This window comes from Meriones unguiculatus, chromosome 4, assembly GCF_030254825.1.
Source record: "Meriones unguiculatus strain TT.TT164.6M chromosome 4, Bangor_MerUng_6.1, whole genome shotgun sequence".
NCBI lineage: Eukaryota > Metazoa > Chordata > Mammalia > Rodentia > Muridae > Meriones > Meriones unguiculatus.
The window spans coordinates 26828653-26840271 of NC_083352.1; the positions used below are offsets into that span (position 1 = coordinate 26828653).

The 11619-nt window shown below is 41.8% G+C and overlaps 1 long non-coding RNA gene across 1 annotated transcript; it reads right to left on the reverse strand.

Annotated features, from left to right (window-relative positions):
• Positions 1 to 6082: 6082 nt before the first annotated feature.
• On the reverse strand, positions 6083 to 10277 carry LOC132653485 (uncharacterized). Its single transcript, XR_009591215.1, has 2 exons — positions 10053 to 10277; positions 6083 to 7395 (listed from the first exon to the last, which is right to left on the reverse strand). It is a non-coding gene; the product is annotated as an uncharacterized LOC132653485 (long non-coding RNA).
• Positions 10278 to 11619: the final 1342 nt, after the last annotated feature.

Genomic DNA, 11619 nt, shown 5'->3' on the forward strand with positions numbered 1-11619 from the left:
AATTTTTATTTGTTTTTTAGAGACAAGAGTTTCTCGTTGCAGCACTGGCTGTTCTGGACTTGCTTTGTAGACCAGGCTGGCCTTGAATGATCTCAGCGACCCACCTGCCTCTGCCTCACAAGTGCTGGGATTATAGGCGTGTGTGTGCTGCCACCACCACCACCTGGCTTTTTAAAAGTAATTCTTATTTTAATTTTATTATGTGTGTTTTGGTGTGAAGGTGTCAGATTCTCTGGAACTGGAGTTACAGACAGTTGTGAGCTCTCATGTGGGTTGCTGGGAATTGAACCCAGGTGCTCTGGAAGAGCAGCCAGTGCTCTTAACCACTGAGCCATCTCTCCAGCCCCCTCAGCTTGCTTTCTTATACAGCCCAAGGACACCTGCTCATGGGTGGTAGCGCCCATGTAATTTATAACAATTAATAAATAAGAAAACGTTCCCATACCCATGAGCCAATCTGACAAAGGAAATTCCTCAACTGATGCTTCCTCTTCCCAGGCTATTTCTGTTCCTACCCCTTTCTGATGCTGATCGTGTGCACTCCGTCGCTCTATCCCCCCATCACCCTTAAAATCTCATCCTTCCCTATTTGTCAATAAGCTATAATAAGGGTCATTTATTTACTTATCCCCATGCTGACAAACCCACCCAGATGTCTTCGCATCAACTTTAGACACCAGCCCTGCACAGTTGCACAGGCAGTGAATCCGTATTAATGTGAATTCTGCAGGTGCTTTTCTTATCAATTCATCAATCACTTTACTTCCCTGGATCATCACAATATCCTTTATTCATTATAGGAGAGAAAAAAGGATAGGATTGAATAAGAGGGAAGGGGGAGAAAAAAAAGACAGGGCAGACTTTGACATGAGAATCAAAGGAAACGTATTTTCTTGCAAAGATCCCTTCTACACCGGCTGACTTTTCTTCACTGCGATGGTATGATTTCTAGAGAGGTTCTCTAGTCAGGAATCATTGTCTTCAGCAGGACAATGATGAAGTGATGCTGTGCTGACAGAGGCTGGGGCAGGAGAAAGTGACAAAGGCACCTCAGCTGCTGTACTCTGGAAGAGCCCATTCCCTATCTCAATCCTTTTCCCCAGACAAAGAATACAGAGAGTTTGTCCCCAGTTGTAGCTTCAGTGTTGAGCAGCAGGAAACACAACCCAGAAGAGCTGATACTCCTCCAGTTCCATGAAGTAGGTGTTTTTGTTTTTTTTTTTTTTTTCCTTTATTTGCTTTTGTTTTTGTTTTTTTAAGACAGGGTTTCTCTGTGAAGCCTTGGCTGTCCTGGACTTGCTTTGCAGACCAGGCTGGCATTGAACTCACAGAGATCTGCCTGCCTCTGCCTCCCTGAGTGCTGGGGTTACTGGCATGTGCCACCGTGCCTGACTGGAATATTTTCTTAAAGCAATTGTTTTTTATTGAAGATAATTTTTTTCATACAGTATATTTTGATCATGGCTTCCTCTCCCCCAACTCCTTCCAGACTATGTACCCCACACGCACCCAAGTCCATCTTCTTTCTCTTTAGAAAACTAACAGGCAAAATAACGCAAAACAAACAACAATAACAAAACCCTGGAATTAAAAAAAAAGCCTAAGAAACACAGATTGATGACAGATAGATAGATAGATAGATAGATAGATAGATAGATAGATAGACAGACAGACACAAAAAATTAGGCAAAACAGAAGCAGAACTGCCACGCTTGGAGATAAAACTCAGTGGCGAAGTGCTAGGTTTGATCCCTGGCACCAGAAAGAGGAGACAGCTGACTAACATGGGCACTACAGGAAACGGGCAGCATGCATTCCCCTCCCCAAGGCACTTCCCAAGCTTTCTGTACTCCAGAAACACGACTGTGAGAATCTTCTCTTTAGAACACGAGTGGCACCCCTCCTGCTCCCTGGGCTCCTGAACGCAGCCGCAGGATGTCCTACAAAAGCAGGCAAGAGCAAGCTGAACAAATCCTCCGCTGGCGGAAACTTTAGCTCTCTATCATGCAAACAGACTCTGGTTATGTTTTGGTTATATTAAGGATAATCATTATATCCTCCCCCTCCCCCCAAATTTCACAGAACCACAGTTGGATTTCATACAATCATACATATGTGACTTTCATTTACATTCATCAATCAAATTGCTTGGCAAGGCAATTTCTGTATCATACTAATAACATTACAGAAAAACAAAATCCTGGGTGCCTCAGTGAACAAGGTTGTGATTAGGACCACGTGTTCTAGGCAGTACACAGGAAAAAACAAAACAAAACAAAAAAAAAAAAACATGTTGCATCAAGAAAAGAAACTATTTAGAATCCATCCATGGTTATTTTAATTCTCCCCCGATTATGCAAACTTCACTACATTTTTAAAATATGAAACCCAGCTGGAGATAGTTGGTGTTTCTGTTTTTAAAAAATGAAAAACCACTACCTAGAGATCATTGTTGCTTCACATTCAACTGAAAGAGGTGATCCAGAGAGATTCCGTTTATGCACCGCAGTCCTGCTTTCCCCGCCAGCCACAGCTGGCAAAACCCTAGTGCAACGTCAAGACCAAGATGGTGACATTAATCCAGGTGGATACGAAATATTTTCACCACAAAGGTCTCTTATTTTGGTCTTCGACAGCCTCCCTACATTTCGGCCTTCACTCTTTTCCTCTCTCATCCATCACCTGTAGCTCACTGGGCTTGCCCTTTTCACTCAGCGTGTGGTCCTGTGGATGTCTCACACTCCTTCCACGTGTCAGCAGTTGCTTTCTGTCCTTGCTCAGGACCGTCCCACCGCCATTTCTCTGTCATACTAATAACGTTACTTGCTCCACATCGAGTTTACGCAGTAATGTGCGGGAGTTTTCGGTGTGCTTCTAGTTCGATCCTATTCTGAGTAAACATTATAGACCCTCATGTAGATCTTTATGCAAATATACTTTAAAAATCGTTTCTGTGAGGGAAAGTGTTCAAAATAGAAATTTCCGGGTCACGTGATAGCCCATATTTAGTTTTTATAAGAAACTGCTGCCAAACTTTTCTGGGGCAGACTATATCTTTTGTATAATTCCATCAGCAATGTATTTAATATCTCTGTGTCCTCATCAGTGTCTGGTGCTATGACTAGTTTCTAGCGCAGTAATTCCAGTCCATGTCGTGACTGGGAAATTATGCTGAACATCTTCCCACAGGATTATTTGCTATCTGTACAAGTTCTTTGGTAAAAACAGCATGTTTTTGTTTTTTTGCCAATTTTTGATTGGTTGTTTTGTTTTTCTGTCACTGTTGACTATGGGGAGTTCTTTGTATATTATGGGTGCTAGCTCTTTGTCAGTTGTATTCTTTCTGTCTGTCTTCCCTCAGTCCAGACCCTTTCTTCAACTTCCTCTTACAGACTTCCTCAGAGTTGAAGGTTTACGGTACCAGTGCTCTCATTTACATATCCATGCTTTTTAGTTCCAGTGTAAGGACTCTTTGTCTAGACCTAGATTCTAAAGATTTCCATCTGTGTTTTCTTAGGGGACTGGAAGGATGGGTCATCATTTAAAAACACTGGCTGATCTTCCAGAGGACCTGGGTTCAATCCCAGAGCCATAAGCTAGCTCACAACTGTGTGTAACTCCATTTCCAAGGGACACCATGATCATTCCAGACATGCAAACGGTGCAAATACATACATGTAGACAATACGCTTATGCTCAATTTGTTTTTGTTTTTTGAGACAGGATTTTCCTGTAGACCAGGCTGGCCTCAAACTCACAGAGATCTGCCTGCCTCTGTCTCCCAGACTGCTAGAATTACAGGCATGAGCTGCACATAAATTTCAAAAAAGGGGGGGGGGAGCTTCCATTTTTATATTTTAAATATATGATCTCAGGTTATGGCCTCTGGTAGATCAACCATGCTCCAGTGGGTGGACACACATGTGAATATATAAACAATACAAATCGGATATGGATTGTTTAAAAAAAGAGAGACTGGGGGAATGGAGGATAGATGTAAGAAGAGTTAAGGGGGAACACAGGGTGACTATAATCAAAATTAATGTATGGGGGTACGAAATCCTCAAGAAATTAATAAAATACGCTTAAACAAATAAATGTTGGTTGGTTTTTTTTTTTTTTTTTTTTTTTTTTTGGTTGGAAAATTTTATGAGACAGGCCCGTTTCTTTTTAACTGTGGATGTCTACCTACCTCAAGAACCATCTTTCCTTCACAGAACTGCATTCGGGTCTTTGTCCCAAAAGAGCAGATGGGCTCCATAAAATAGTTTATTCATGGGCTATCTATTCTGATCTATTGTGTCCAGGCCTGGCACTGTGTAATGTCATTCTGTCTGACTTCTATAGTTATGTAGTAAGACCTAAAATGAAATAGAGTGATTTTTTTCCATTTTGTTCTTTTAGCTATCACAAGATTTATGTCTTTTCATACAAACCATACAATAATTTTGTCTTTACAAAAACCATGCTGAGATTTTGATCAAAATTGCATTACAATCAATTTGGGAAGAATTGAAGTATTTACTGCATTGAGTCTTCTGGCCTAGTGTCTTTTTATTTGTCTAGGCTTCCTTAATTCTTTAGTAAGCATTTTGCTATTTTCTTTTCAGAATATGAATACTATATATCAGCACTTCAGTTTATTTTGAGTGACTTTAAATTGAATTACATTCTTAATTTTAATTTTTGGGTGATTACAGTTAGTTACACAGAAATGTATGAAGAATACAGTACATATAAAATAAAAAATATAGTATACAGAAATGTAACTGGGGTGTGTGTGTGTCTATCTTATACCCTGCAAATATACTGACTCACTCATTAGATCCAGGAGAGGCTTTATTTGTTTGTTTATTTCTTTATATTTTTATCATTTCAAAAGAGCTGTGATTCTCTACAGGTAGCTATGTCATCTGAAAACACGAAAGTTCAATTTCTTCCTTTTCAAAGTGTGTGACATTTATTTCTTTACTGTGGTTACTTGCAGTCACTAGAATGTCTGGTACCCTGTTGAATGAGAATAATAACACTCTCTTTGCCTTGTTCTTGGTCTTAGAGATAAAGCAATCTTGCGTGTTGCTTAAACAAGCTGATCTTTATGTCAACTTGAAGACAATTTTCTTTAGTCCTAGTTTGAGGAAGTTATTTTTTTTTATATCATGAGTATTGAATTTTGTCAAATGCTCATCCTATACTACTTGATATTATTATGTAATTGATTTTTGTAGGTTGATCCTACTTTGTGTGTTGGTCCATGGTTTGTAATTCTTCTCACATTTTTAATTATGTTTTTCCTTTGTGATGCTAGGGATCAAAGCCAGGGACTCACACATCCTAGGAAAGTGTTCTACCACTGAGTGACACTCCCAGCTCTTTTCATACACTGATAGATTCGCTTTGCCAATTGGCTTAGGGTTACTGCTGCTGTATTAGATACCAGGGCCAAAGGCAACTTGGGGAGGAACGACTTTACTTCAGTTCACATGTCTATCTGAAGGGACGTCATGTCAGAGACTCACGGCAGGAGAACGGAAGGGGGCAACAGCCAGAGCGAGGTGCTGCCTGCTGTGCCATGCTCACTGCACACTGCTTGCCCTCCATGGCTTGCACAGCCTGATCTCTTATATAAGTCAGGATGGCATGCCCAGGGGTGGCACCGTCCACAGTCTGCTGGACTCTCCCGTGCCAACACTAAGTAAAAAGATGCCCCACAGGGCAATCTTAATGGAACATTTGCTCTTCTGTGGTTCCCTCATCTCTGATAATTATCTCGTGCCAAGTTGAACAAAAACAACAACCAGGATACTAATATTTTGTGGAAGATGTTTGTGGGTAAAATTACAATTCATATTGGTCTGATTTGGGTATGTAAAATAAAACAAGGAGTATTTTTTCCTTCCTTTCTGTTTTGTTTTGTTGGGGGTGGTGTGATGGTTCATGCAAAAAAAAATATTGCTATTTCTTTCTTAAATGCTTTGTGGAATTTGCCATTAAGATGTTCCAAGCCTAGATATTTTCTTTCTGACAGCTTTAAATTTGCAAATTGAATACCTTTAATACTTATAGAGCCTAATAGCCAATATTTCATTTAGACACTCGATAAATTTTTAATAGTTTTCCAGTCAATTTTCATTTTTCATAGACTATTTCTAAATTAAACAGACATCAAAATAATCAATCATAAATAATCATGCTTACATAAATGAATATGCTTGTCTACCGTGCACACTTGTTCACACACTTCAGTTGCTTTGATATATTTTAAGTGTGTCAAAACTTGCCTAAACAAAACTTTACTAGGTATAATAATATACTCAGATATTTTCTATTCCATTACATTCACAAAATACTGGTTGTCACATTAAAGCCATTTCAAGACCCATTAAACTATTCTAACAGCAATTGGGAAAAAAAACATTGATTTCCATATTGCCTATTGTCTTTTCTAACTTTGACAGTGTATAATTTTGTCTGTCTATTATCTCCCTTCTTTTCTTACATATAACACAAGGCCTATTAGACTTGTATGCCAGTAATTTTAAAATGAATTTCCAAAGAATGTTTTAGATAGTTTACATTTACAACAAATACGGCCATTTTTACAAGGAAGGGGACAAAGAACATGAGAAATTGCTTTGCCCATGTTTCAGAAATGGAAGTTATTGTGGAAAGAAAAGCAACTGTGAAAAAGGAATCCGAATATTGATCCTTTAGTATAAGCTCTGTGACAGTGTACTTTGTTAAAAAAAAAAATAATGTAAAATATGAGATATGAGAGGATCGCTCAGAGTGGTGGACCTTGCAAGCCACTGCAGTCTTCCATCGCTAAGGAAAGGTTGTCTCGGGTGGTTATGGAGTGCTGTACCCTTAAAAGTCTAAAAATGAAGCAGAAGTTAGTGGATGGTAGGGCATCTTCCCGGTTGTCCCTGAGTTAGGCATGCGGCAGCTCTTGGTGCCTCCTGCTCTTCTTTCTGTGACTATAAAGACAGAAAACAACAACACAACCGTGGAGAAGATGGCTGAACTTCAGTGTACAGATGCTGGCCTTTCTTGTATTATCGTAGGCCACGATTCTGATTTTCCTTGTCTATCTTTGTGTTAGCAGTCAGTCTGCGGCTGTATCATAAAGCCCAAGTAAGCATCTGCAGAAGCATGGATGCCGAGAGATCATGAGGTCAAACTTCCAATTTACAAATGCAAAGCGTGAGTCCCAGGGACGTTTGGAGAGGTGTTCAAGGTCCAGACCTAATGAAATGGCAGAAGCCAGCCCAGAACTAGTGTCCGGGACTGCATCCTGAGCCTGGATGTCCGGCTTCCCAGCACTGAGATTAAAGTATGCAGTTCAGCAGCATGGCCATTTCCCGTGCCTAGATGTGGGTCGTTCTTGCAGCCAACCTAAGAGGCAGGTAAGGAGGCAAAGAAGGATGGAAGGAGAGAAGGTGAGATACAGAAGGGTTCTGACTCTTCTCTCTGCCGAAAAATAAAAGCACACCCTCACTCACAGTCACAGTTCATAATCTAGCCAGGAAAGTCTGGAGTCATCCACTATTAGCCAGCCCCTAATTGTACCTGGCTGTGTGTGACTACAAAAGTCTACCATACTGTCACTCACCCTCAAGGAACTTGCACTTCGTCCAGAAGGGTTTGGTAAGAAGTGGGGGCTCATCTGAGTAACAGTGAGCCCTGACAAATAAGGACATATTTATTGTCTAATGTTACTGTCAAAAAGTCAAAAGCACAGATCTCTTACTTGGATCTGGATCGTGGGTTTCGCTGTGGGCTGTCTACAGTATGTGGGTGCCTCAAAGATGCAGGAGCAGGCACACGATCACCCCTCTTCCTGATAGTTGTTTCCCTCTGATCGGCTGGCAGATGCAGAACATGGTCCCCATAAACATGACGGTTAGGCTGGCATTAACGCGTCACAAGATCAACTGTGGTCATGCAAGACTGTCTTGAGAGGATGAGTACAAACTCTTGGTACAGCTGAGAAATCAACTGTTTCTTGTTCTCATTTCATTAGGCACAGTGCGTGTCTAGACCAGTTGACAAGCATTCTGCTGCCTTAGCAAGGTTAAAGCCGGCGCTGACAGCCCATTCCAGATCTTACAGCCAGGGCCAAAATACACCGCAGAATCCATAAATACCACCCCCTCCCACCCTCCTGGCCATGACTTAGAGGACTTAAGACCATTTTATTTCAACCTGTGTCATCCAGGTAGCCGGGCTGTCTGCCTTCCAGGTTCAGCACTGAAGTGCGGCAAAGAACAAAAGGGGAGCCGTGCAAGCCATCCTGATCTAGCCGTTGCCTACTTTTTCTCCTAGTTAAGAAACAACGCTTTGGTTTACCTCCTCTCTGTCCCAATCATCCCCACAAGCTCTGGGAAGGTAAAGTGCATGTGTGAGAGTCCAGAATAAAGAGGAAGCATTCAGGTATCAGCTGGTCCTGAGGGCTGCTCAAGGAGAGAAGAGAACCAGCTCAGGGCAAGATGTGCAGTTGAGAGAATGGGTATCTACAGGGCAGCGAGCAAATAAATGACAGAAAGATGAAAGAGCCCAGATAAACAGACAGAAGCATGGACAGATAGACGTGTGTAGATGTGCATCTCCTAGCTCTGTCCACTGAGAGGGCCTAGGAGCAGCCAGGCTTAGCAGGAAGGAGAACACTTCACACCAAGACCATGGCTTCTAAATATCTATCTCCATGAAAAGAAAGCAAAGCTCTAAGCTGACTGGCTGACCCTGAATTAGGGCAGGGAAAGTGTCCAATATCTTAACACCATCAGTGGAGAAGTAGCTGAAAGGACTGGGTTCAATTCCTAATACCACCCTGCATACACACACACACACACACACACACACACACAAACACACACAGAGCCACATAGTGAAAAAAACATACTAGTCATATGCTTGGTACTGTCAAAATCTAGGTCAACATGAGTATTAAAATAATTAATGACAATTATTTTATTTCTTATTCTTCTTATTAATCCAGTGAATAAGGAATGACTTATAAAGAAGTTTTAAAATGGGAGATGTGACAGTTTATCCTTTCCTGGGTATGCCAGCTACTAAATAGACAGGGAATGATACAATTAGAAAATTCCCCTTTGGTAAACATTTTGACAAAAAGTCCAGCAAGAAGCATCCCCTGGCGTTAAAACAAATAAGTGAGGACTGGGGGAAACAGATCTGTCAATAAAGCACTTGCCACTTAAATGTGAAAACCTTAGTTTGATTTCCAGCATCCACAGAAAAAGCCAAGTGGGGCAGTGGACAGCGCTCATTCCAGAGCTGGGAAGGCATAGACAAGAAGACCTCAGAGAAGAGCCGCGCACATCTTTAATCCAGCGCTAAGGAGGCAGAGGCAGGAGGATCTCGGTGAGCTGGAGGTGGCCGGCCTAGTCTACACAGTAATTCCAAGACAGCCAAGACTACACAGAGAATGCTTGTCTCAGAAAAAGAAAGGAAAGAAAAGAAAGGGGAGAGTAACTGAGAACTAGCCCCAACATGGAGCTCCAGTCATCACACAGAGGTAGACATGTTCTTGTGCGCATGTGTGTGCACCCACAGACATGCACACCACACACACAAACTGTAGACTGGGTAATGGAATATCTACATACTGCTGATCACATTTTTTTAAAGTAACCTTATAAAACAGGGGCAAACACTGTCTTGATCAAGTGATCAGGTTCACTACTGTAAGCACTGGGGCAAATTCACATCAAGGGCTGCTTGGCAAGGGGGCAGTCAGGAATCATGGCATGACTTCTCTGACATACATATATATGTATGTATATATATATATATATATATGTATGTATACATACATATATGTGTATATATATGTATATATATGACCCATGTTAAACTATGAGGCAGCATAGGGAAAATCCTGAGATCATCTTTTTTCTCAAGGGTTTCGGGCATAATGCTCCGAGAAAGGTGCAGATGTTGGACCATGAGTCAGCCTGGTTAGTAGCAAGGACACGAGAGGCAGAATTTGAAAGGGGTCTAGATGGAAGGCAAACAGGAGCTCTTTGTACCTTTGCATTGTTTTTTACAGATGTGGGTTGTTTCAAGACAAACTTTTCTTTCCAAATGCTCAGACAAATTGGTAACTGAAGATGTTTCTGGACTGTGAAGATGGCATAAGGGACAGTCTTGAGTATGTCAGTGCTTCTCGAAGGGCAGTCTGCAGAGAGACAATGGACTGAAATGGCACCAAAATAAGATAAAAAACAAAACAGTGACAAAAGCCGGTGGTGGTGATGCGGGCCCTTTAAGCTTAGCACTCTGGGGACAGGGGCAGGGGCAGGGGCAGGGGCAGGGGCAGGGGCAGGTGGATCTCTGTAAGTTTGAGGCCAGCGTGGTCTACAGAGTGAGCTCCAGAACAGCCAGGGCTACCCACAGAGAGAAACCCCATCTCAGAAAACAAACAAACAAACAAAAACAGAGACCAAATGAGACCAGTCAAGGGTTCGAGCCATTACAAATGTCATCCTCTGTGGCAAGAATGTTGTCTTCAGGCAGTGGTGGTGCACATCTTTGATTCCAGCACTGGGGAGGCAGAGGCAGGAGGATCTCTGAGTTGGAGGCCACCTTGGTCTACAGGGAAAGTTCCAGGACAGCCAGGGCTTCACAGAGAGAAACCCTGTCTTAAAAAAAAAAGAAAAAAAGAAAAAGAAAGAAAAGAAAAGAAAAGTAAAGAACATTGTGTTTTGTCTTCCAGATCTCTTAGTGCCTGAATTTCTCTACAAAAGTAGATTCTTGATCCAATTTCTGGAGCAAGCTTGTCAGATCATCAGAGGCAAACAAAATGGTGCTGGTGTAAATAACAATGAAACGTGAGTGGGCACAACATAATAAAAGCTTTTAAACAAGAGAGTTCTCTCCAGGGAGAGTTGCAATTTAAAGATCATCATCATACACTCACTAAAGCATTTTGGATGGATCAGGGGGACTAGGTATTCACACGATCCAGGATGGACCAAACCCAACCCAGGAACATCAAGGTCATAGTTTAGGCAAGATGGCTTCCCTCTCCTGGCATCTCCACAGTCCTGGGGGTGGGAATGGGGTTGAGGGGAAGAAGGACTTGCCACGCTCCCTCCCGTCTTCACTGATTTGTCAGCAAATCAACACTGCTGACTGTTGGAAGAAAGAAAAAAAAAGTCACTATTGAAGAAGGATGTTTAAGTGAGTTAGTGAAGGAGAAACATTTTGTACAATGTTAAGGAAAGTCTCCCTCGGGCCTAAAAAGAGACATTTCTATAGCTATCATGTTTAGCCCTCGTGTCTAGAAAATGGAAAACAAACATCTGCACTTGATTTTAGAAGTCCTTACTCATCTGTTTTTTTTCTCCCCATAATTCTCTTCTTTGAAAAGAATCTCTGTTGGCATGTCCTCCTCGTGTGATTGCAGATAGTTTTCACAGTTTGCCTTTTTCGGGTGATTTTATTTGCTCATTCCACACTGATCTGCTGCTGTGGCCAAGGGTGCACGCTACCAGGGCAAACAGAATGGCACGCTTTGTGTGCTGTGCTTCAGAGAAGCAAGGGGTTCAGGATTCACAGCTCGAGGCTGCAACTGCACTCTGGGTTAAGTGGCCT